The sequence below is a fragment of the Parus major genome, chromosome 1 (genome assembly GCF_001522545.3).
Source record: "Parus major isolate Abel chromosome 1, Parus_major1.1, whole genome shotgun sequence".
Classification (NCBI taxonomy): Eukaryota; Metazoa; Chordata; class Aves; order Passeriformes; family Paridae; genus Parus; species Parus major.
Window position 1 is genome coordinate 76,570,444 of NC_031768.1, and position 9,920 is coordinate 76,580,363.

A 9,920-nucleotide genomic window follows, 5' to 3' on the forward strand; every position below is an offset into this window, starting at 1 on the left:
GGAATGGGGCATCCACAGCTTTTTTTCGAAAACCTGTACCATTGTTCAACCATCCTAATTCTTTCTAATAAGTAATTTAAACCTTCCTTCTTTCAGTTTAAAGTCGTTACCCCTTGTCCTGTCACTATATGGCCCTGTCAAAAGTGCCTCTTCTGCTCCACTGTAACCCTCTTCAGGTACTTGAAGGCTGCTCTAAGGTCTCCTTGTCACCTTCTCTTCTATAGGCTGAACAGCCCCAACTCTCTCAGCCTGTCTTCATAGGAGAGGTCAGAGCTTCAGCCCTCTGATCTGCTTCGTGTGTCCTCTGGACTTTCTACTGCAGGTTGATCTCCTTCTCATACTGGGGTCCCAGAACTGAAGGTATTATTCCATGTGGGGCTTCATGAGAGTAAAGTGTGATTCCAAAGCATAAGTCTGACATGATTGTATTCTAATAGAGGAGAATTGCAACTACACAATCAGTGAAGGAAGTTCTAAGTCAGGCAAATATATCAATATTTACAAAGTTTAATCATTAGATCATCTTCATGCCTGGCACACTGTCCACAGAAGGTTACTCCAAGGCATTACAGTAATACAGATATAAAAAATTATCCAGGGATGAGAAAGTATTAGTGCAAAGAGGTGTGTGAATTTCCTGCTGATGTCAAATGCAGTCATGCTGACTTTAATGGGACCAAATGCAAAGACAGAGTGTGATTACAATATGATAGGATTTATAAATTCATTAGAAAGTACAAATACTCTTCCTTGTTTACATTTAAGTTTTCATTTTAATTGTACCTTAATATGTTTTCCTTGGGAAACAAATAGATGTGACAAATTATGCCAGGTAATTTGTTGTAATAGATGCAAAGAACTAGAAGCCTGCTGTGAGCCATCAAACACATTTGAAGGTCAAAGCCATACTGGTTAATTCTTAGTTCTGGGAAAGAAATTATTCTGGTAATGTTACCTGGATACCAAACTGCACACAGACACTTGACTTTGCTGTTAATGTGTGAAAAACACTTCTCTAGAAACCACCTGCTCACAAGCAATTGTAGTGGACTCTCTCATTCTTGTTATGTGGGGAAACTGCTTCTCCTTCTGTTATAGGTGTTGGTAAAGTAAAGCCACATTACTTCCAGCCTAAATTTCTTAAAAAAATATTTTACAAATGCCTCTTTCTTATTTCTCTCTTTTTGATTTTTGTTTTTCTTTTTTCTAAATTTAAATCGTTATTTATTTACATCCGTTGGAGCCTAACACTTTTCTCTTATCCTTTCCATTCCTGAGATCCCAGCAGTGGCCATTCTACCTTTGTGGACATTGCAGGTTTCTCTGTATTAATGTTATGCATTAAAAGTTAAACCCATTAGTGGTTATACTGAGAGATATATGATGGCCTCTAGTGGTTCTCTGTATGTGTGCAGATACAATCTTCAATGCCTCTCTCATTTTATGACTATGCATGCAGAAAGAAAAAAATTATTGATGTCCAGCTGTTGCCTTTTATGAACAAAAACCTTTTGGCAACAGTAAGGGAGTTGCAAAATATGTCCAGAAGAGAGGTGATTTCCTCCATCAAAATACAAGCTGGAATGTTTCTAAGCACCGTTCAGAGTAGTCAATATAATGCAATCACAAATCACCTAAAATGTCCCTCGTCCTTTGGACTGAGCACCAGAGATGAGATCGTTCATTCTGAATGGAGGCATCCTTCCTGTATTTGACAGTCAACATCACAGTGACCTTGCACGCAGAATGGGTTCCCAGCTCTGTTTCCAGATGAAGAACTGCAGGATGACTGACTGTTAGCCAACAAATGCGTCAGTCTCTGCTTTCTCCTGAGTCACATCCAGGTCTGTACACAAGTCTGTGCCTACAAATGCAGATGTGTGGGAGAATCATGGCTCTCCTAGCCAGGCTGCATATTAGATGCTCACACAGAGTACATCAATCGTTCTCACTGCAGTCCCTCGCAGTGAATGTATCTGCCTCTCATCTCTGATTGCCATGCTAACAAATCTGTGCCCCTCGGGACCCAACCTTGGCTGGCCAGAGTCAGAAGCTCCCTGATCCGAGTGACCAAGGAATTAAAATGTTATGGCTAGCAGCACACTGCTCTGCACATTGCTGCAAACATTCAGACTATTTGCCCCTCAGGAACTCTTTCACAGACGTCTGTGCACTTTGGAGCAGCAGGTTTGCTGACAGAAGAAGAGAAACAGCATGTTCCATCTTGTTTGAACTCTGTTACTCTCTGAAGGATGTGTTGTTCTAGATCAGGAAATATTTTGATTTTAAAATGCAGCTATGCCAAGTAGACAGTTTTCCTCTTTAGAAAAATGGATGTCATGGTGAATAAAGCATCTGAATAAAGAAATATTTATGCCAGGTTAATCCTCTGAACAGGCAAAATAATGTTACACTACTTTACCCATGTGGTTCTTCAAAGGCCTTTGGATCTACTAATGTTGGCATCTCTTTAGGTTATAGCTCTCATATTTTAGGGATTTTGATTACTTTAGTTCAAAAGAAATCTCCATTCCCAATAATTTTGCATCTTCTATTGTTAAAAATTATCCACAAGAGAAATAAAGAACCATGGCAACAAGAAAAAATACATTAAAGTTATAAATCTCAAGGCATTTCAGTTCCTTATTCTCACTTTTTATTCTTTTTCTTTAAGTTGTTCATTTTTTTTACTCTTTTCACAAATTCAAACTTTGGGTTTGAGGCTTGTTAGATAGAAAGGCATAAAAAAAACAAAGACTTAAACATTCTATAGATATATCAGTCAATGACAATCTTACCTTTCTACTTTAATATTGTTGTGATATGCTTAAGCATAGTCTTCAAATATTTCTTATTTACACAGATGACCAAGTTATGTGGTTAAATATATATACAAATATCCAAGCACAGGGTTTTTAAGGACTGAAAGATTAGAAGAAAAATTCATAATGCCATAATTTCTTTTTCAGAAAGAAAAATAGTTTAACAAAAAGTCATTTAGGACAAAATAATGATAGGTCTTGAATCTTGACATGGAAATCCTATCAACATGATTAATAAGCAAGAGGTAGATTGTTTGACTTTTGGCTTCCTAAGGATTTAGAGGGTAAAATATAAGACAATATTGTTGAGGGAAGTTAGACATGAAAAGATGACAGGTGAAAGGCTGACAACCCTCAGAAATTATCTAAACCTATTTCTACGTTATAAGGCATTCTAAAGTAATTTGAATAACATTGAAAAATTGTCAAGAAAGTGCATTTCCATCTGACCTGTGTTAAGTTTGGTCTCAGCCTTCCCTACTTACTTCCCAACAAAACTTTCTGGTTGTAATTTTCTATGTGTGATCATTGCTTCTCATCCGCAACACAAGGTCTGTCCCTGTGTCTCTGTTTATTTGCATTTTTGAAGGCATAAATACATTTGCAAACATAATTAAAAACAAAACATCCACACAAAAAGGCCCACTGTGAAAATAACTCCTTTTGATAAAAATATCTGCATATAGAAAATTTCCATCTAGCACCTATTTAGCTAGCCACAGCAGTGAGCAATAAATATTTTATTCCATATACCAGTGGATGATGATGTTGAAACACTTTCACTTTTGTCTCCAGACTCATCTCATTCCCTGTGGAAAGGTGAGTTACTTGTTTTGCTGACAACAAACACTCAAACATCTGACATTAGATCACTTTCAATTAAGTGTGTTAGAACCAAAGACTAAAGCTCCAGGGAAGAGGCATTTCGACTTAATGCCAGTTAAGTATAGGCTGTCCCTGTACTCAAAAGTACAGGTGATTTTAAACAAGTTCTTTAGCCTCTCTAGATTGTACAGATCAAAACTGTTGTATGGATTTATTTACATTTGACTCTTCCTTTTGAATTTCTTTATTGTGACACATGGTTTTACTTATTCTTTTCCAAGATCCATGTTTTAAAGAAAAACTCTGAAGCCCTCAGTTTCAAGCTTAAAAAACAATGTATCAGCAAAATCTTTTAGAAACTGCACCTAGCTGAAGTGTCTTTTTTATTGCTGTAAGCATAGAAAAGATATCTAATAAAGATTAGAAGTGGCTAAATGAGCTGTATGTGGGGGAAGAATCACTTCATCAACACTACAAAGCATATCTATATTCTTAATATACTGAATGCCTTCTTATAGCATATTGTACAGACTATTTGAGGAGATTGTGTGTTTTATTATCCTTTCTTGGTGCTGAGCTGAAGAGTTTTAGAGAACTGGACGAGACATGAAGCTGATGATATAGAGCCTAAAAAATTGGCCTGATTCACAGGGTTGCTGAGAGCCTATTGAAGTAATTGGCTCCACAGCCACTTAGCACTGCTGAAAATAAACCATTTTCTCTCGTACTCACTGGTGTGAAATCAAGCATGACCCAAAACACCTGCCATCTACAGCTGGTTGGAAAGCTCAAGAAGCTTAAAAAGAAGCAGGAAATAAGATTTTCACTTTCTCTTCTATTTTCATGTAACTTTTATGTTGTTCCTTCCCTTTGCTTATGAATGGAACCCCTAATTTCAGATCCCTACCCAAGAGAATTTCTCTCATCCAGCACAAACCAAGCTGCCAGCTTACTTTAAAAACTATGTAGGTTCAAAAATATCAAGCCTGGGATGTTATTGAAAGGGGAAGGTAAATATCTGTCATTATCAGGAAGCTGATACATGGCTGCTCCACTTGTAGCTATTCTTAGGGTATCAGGAGAGCCTCTTTTCCTTCCACCCTGTCCCTTTGCTACTGTTAACAAATGCTGCACTGAAAATCTTGTCCATAATGAGGTCAGGAGTAAAACTGTTATTGATTCTTAGAGCCAAGGATTCAGTATCTTTATGTATTTTTCCCTCTGTTTAGTGATAGATGTGTTTGTGTTTAGAGTGGATAATTAAATAGTCATTGTAATATAATCTAGTAGTACTCTTGGATAATTTTCAAACTCTATACTTACAGAACCAGACTGAAACTAAACGAAATCTATACTTAATTACTCTTCTGTAGACGTATTAGGTTTTATCTTTTTCAAAGAAAATTGACCACTATTTTTCCCTTGAGGTAGAAGGCCCAGTGACATGCTGAGTAAAATGGATGCCAATTGAGTCAATATTAATATAATTAGAATAGAAGGCATCAATAATTTAAATCCTTTGTGACAAACTACAGGAAAAATCATGTTGTTGTCTTGCAGCAGGTAATTTCAAAGGCAGAACTGCAGGACAGAATGTGAATTAAAAAAATATTATTAAAATGGGAAGAAGTTTGCCTAACAAAGCAAAAACATTTCATTGAAGATTAAAGAGCAGTTCATGTTTTGTGAAGAAACTACAAATTCATAAGTACAACTGTGTTCTGGGCATGGTCAGCTGGACATCATCAAGGTAGTGGTGAAATAATTTCTTTTGTGATTCCATCCACTGTCTGCCAATGTTCTCAGAAGACCTTTTTGCTGTTTTATCGTTTGAAGACGTTTAACCTACTCAGATGAGATGAAGTACAAAGAAGGTGACTATTAGAACAGTTATAGCAGATATTAGATGAGTTAGGGCAATTGTCACAGTCCATAATTTGTAGGAGCCCTTATTTTGTGGAATGTTTATGTGAGAATCAGTTCTAGAAAGGGATACTTGCATATAAATATATGTATGTAGATTCCAACATGGGCACAAAATGTCTTAGCTCATCCACAATCAATATGATCAAGCAGTGACATGGGGTGACCTCACTCACTTTCAAGAAGATATGGTTACCCAGTTGTGTCTAGTAGGTGGAAATGCTCTAGGGGGCTGCCATGGTTTAATCCCAGCCAGCAGCTAAACCCAGCCAGTGGCATGATGGTGAAAATACAGTGGGATGGGGGAGAGAATCGAAAGGGGAAGTGGGAGAAAACACATAGATCAAGACAAAGACAAAGAACTAAAGCAAATGTTGCTCATCCAAGTAAATCAAACAAGGAGTTAATTCATCATTTTCCAGGGGCAGGCAGGTGTTCAGCCATGCCCAGGAGAGCAGGGTTTCATCACATTAAATGGTGAATTGGTAAGACAAACATCATCACTCTGAATGCCATCCTCCCCCACCTCCTTCTCCACCCAGATTTCTATGCTGACCATGATCTCATACAGCATGGAATATGAACAAGAGTGATGCTTCGGGTTTTGGGTTTTTTTCCTCCCCTGATGGCAAAATTTATTGGTAAATTTATACTTAATTTTGAGATTCCACGTTATTTCAAATTTCCTACTCAGAGCAAATGGGTGAGACCCAGGGAATACAGGAGACAGTCCTGAAAGGTATACAGCAGAAGGTAAAGTAATTGAACCCAAATTAAACAATGAAATAAGAACAAAATCATGCATTTCAGTTTCTTTTAGAAGGAAAAAAAAGCTCTGCTTTTTCAAATTCTTAAATAAAACATTTAAATGACCATTGAGTTGGAAAATCACATCAACAGATTAGTCAGGACTTATTTCTGAGAATACATCTCAAGTTTGAAAAAATAAATAAATAAAAGAAGTAAAATCATAGGATCCTATAATTATAGGGTATGCTTAGCTGGAAGGGCCCCATCAGGATCATCAGGTCCAACTCCTGGCCCTACACTGGACTATTCCAAGAGTCACACCATGTGAGCATTGTGCAAACCCTGTCAAGCTTGGTGCTGTGACCACTTCTTTGGGGAACTTGTTCTCAAACTCAACCACCCCCGGGTGAAAAACTTTTAATATCCAGCCTAATCCTCCCCTGACACAACTTCCTGCTGTTTTCTTGAGTCCAGTCACTGAGCAATCAAGTGTCTGCCTTTCCACTTCCCCTCCTGAAGATGTTGAAAATGGCAATGAGGTCTCCCCTACTCAGTGACAGGAAAAGTTATTGAACACTGTTATCCCAGATTCCTTCCTTTATTAACTCTTGATTCTGTAAGAAGCACAAAGTATTTAATTATAAACTTTTTATAGGTGTTTCCTATTTTTTCTGTGAGGTGACAATTTTTTTCTTTAACTTATGTCCCTTATATCAGTCCTTAATTATATTATATGGTAAAGGGGAGCATTTATGTTAATATTATATAAATCTAATAAGCTTTATTTTTTATGAATTTTTTCTTCATTACACAATTCAATTTGATAAATATTGTTAAATATAATATAATAAAGTAATATATATATATAATAAATATAATTAAATAAAGATTAAAAATCATAAAAACTGCATTTAAACTTTACATGTGAAATTACATTTGTTTATGAGAGTTTATGGCTTAACCACGAGTTGTCCCAGACCTTGCAACTCAGATAAGATTGTGATATGCCAAGGAAAACATCCTGCATACCTAAATCAGCTGCTTGTACAGAGCATCTCCTTTCTCCAAATGAACTGAGAGAAATTGATATTTCTGAGAGGGACCTCACCCATTCAAGGAGGTTCATTTATCTTTTCATTTATAAGAAAAAAAAATGGTTAGAAATTAGAAAACTAATTTAGAATTGTTGCTGAATTTTATAGACTAAAATTCTGCATGGCAGCAGTTAGGTAAAGGGACTGTTAATGAGAATTGCAGACTTGCAATTTAAAAGTTCTTAATGAAGATGGAGAAGTCAGAGATTTTCAGTGGCTTTTGTCAAGACATTAAAATCTTTTTGTCAGCTTGTGACTGACTCCCTACATTAGAAAAGTCAGGTTCTCATTTTGAACATTCTGACCTAATTTATTTTATTAAAAGATAAATTGCAACAGAGAAATGATGGCAAATTCTGACATATAAATACAATTTCTTTTAAGAAATACGTAATGATAAAGCTTAAAAAAATACAGATATATTTACACTTGGTAATTATCTGTTCTGAAATGCCTGACTACTTACTAGGATTTGAGGAATCAAAACTAATTTGACATGATTCTGACATTTTATCTTTCTTCTTAATTTTTAGTGAAAGATAGTCATCAGGGAAAGGCTTGACAAAAGACTACATAAGAATTCTGTGTCCTGAGAAGGAAAATAACATATGTAACTTCAGAAGTGTTTTAAGAGACAGTCTGAAATTCCATCTTCAAATACTCATTTTTGTTTATCTCCTAGAGATCTCTCTAGTTTGTTATGGCTAGCTCTTCTCTTGCTGTGAGACATTGGAATATTAATGGCTAATGACTCAAAACGATCAGCCATAAGTAGTAAGAAGCAGATCCTGCAAGGAGAGATAATGCTTTTTGTCATGCTGAAGTCCTTTCCCACACAGTGGCTCAGATGTGAACTCCCCTTGGGGGAGATATTGGGATGTTCACACATTCACAGGTAGTCTGAAGATATTCATCCTTTCCAAAGGGGCATACCCAGCTCAACTGCTCCGCTATGAGAGGCAACTGCTGTGTCTTAGAAGGTGTGACAACAATGAAGAACTGCCATTCCCTGAGAGGCACCTGAGCCTTCCCACCCAGGACAAGCATGTATTACCCCACTGAAGTTTGTATTTCATTGGCTACCACCACTCCTAATGGATCGAGACTGCGGCAGCCACTTCAACAAACGGACATCCAAATTGCAACAATCTTGTGAAAAATTAGGACGAGGAAAAGGCTGTATTAAAACATTCTGAAATAGAGAATACAATTAAAAATAATTAAATAATGTTTCTGGAAATTGGATTATAAATCTTAGGACAAGAGTGCTGTTTCCTATCAAGAAAGTATGATGACAGATTCAAAGAACCATGGAATCACAGAATGGGTAAGGTTGGAAAGGACCATAGCGGGTTACTTGGTCCAATCTCTCTGCTCAAGCAAGGTCATCTTTGAACACATAACACAGCTTTGCATTCAGATGGTTCTTGAATATCTCCAGAGGGAGATTTCACAGCCTCTCTGGGCACTGTTTCAGTGCATGGTACCCCACACAATAAAGAAGTTCTTCCTCGTGTTCAGGATCTTCATGAAAATAGTTTCGTCTCTGTTATGAATCCCTTAGATACTGCTCCCCGAGGTTCACAAGATTATCATATCTTTTTTGTCTAAGAAAAGCCATAACTTATGGAGAAGTTTAGGATATATCAGGGAATTTATATGGCTGACAACTCACTAGCAACTTGGCATTAGTTGTAATGTACAAAAGCATCTAAAACATCAAAGCAAAGTAAGAATGTAGATTATGAGATCTTAACGTATAAGGAATACTAAGTAGCTTGTTACACAAGGAATTCTACTGTTTCCAGCAGACAAAAGAATTTCAAAGGTTTTAATCAGGATAAAGGTTTCTCACATTGACTCAAAGCTTGCAGAAAAATATGATGGGAGCAGGTGTTTTGTTACATTTCTTTCTTGAGGAGGGGAATGATAGAACAGTTACCAAACAAAATTAATGATTCTCCTAATAGCTGCGGTGAGCTTAAAGCTACAGCCACTTCCCACTTCAGTTTAGTTTTATTTGACAACTTGAGGAAAACATTCTGAGCTTGACTCTGGAAAATCAGACAAGAAAATTAATGTGACATGTTGTAGATCAGAAAACATTCAGAAAATGTGAGGATGGTAGACATACAGAAATAGGAGAAGCATCATTCCTAATGAAAAAGGCTAATTCATTTGGTTAATATTTTTTAATGCTTGCAATAATTTTTTTTCTGCAGATAACATATTTTACTTCAAGATTTTGATATATTTTACGAATACTAATGAGTAGCGCTTCAGAGCTGCAGCCTCCTGATGTTGAGTGGATACTATTAGTTACATATCACAGAGGAGAAAACTTGTGCTAAGCCCCTTGTAAAAGCACTGAATTTTGCCCCTTGTGATGCTGGAAAGTCAATGTGTCTCCACACTAACATGGGAATGCACTGCTGAACAGATTAATGATGGGTTGTGTATAAACTTGATGTGATTGCTCCTCCGTGCACAAGTGCATTGTACATGT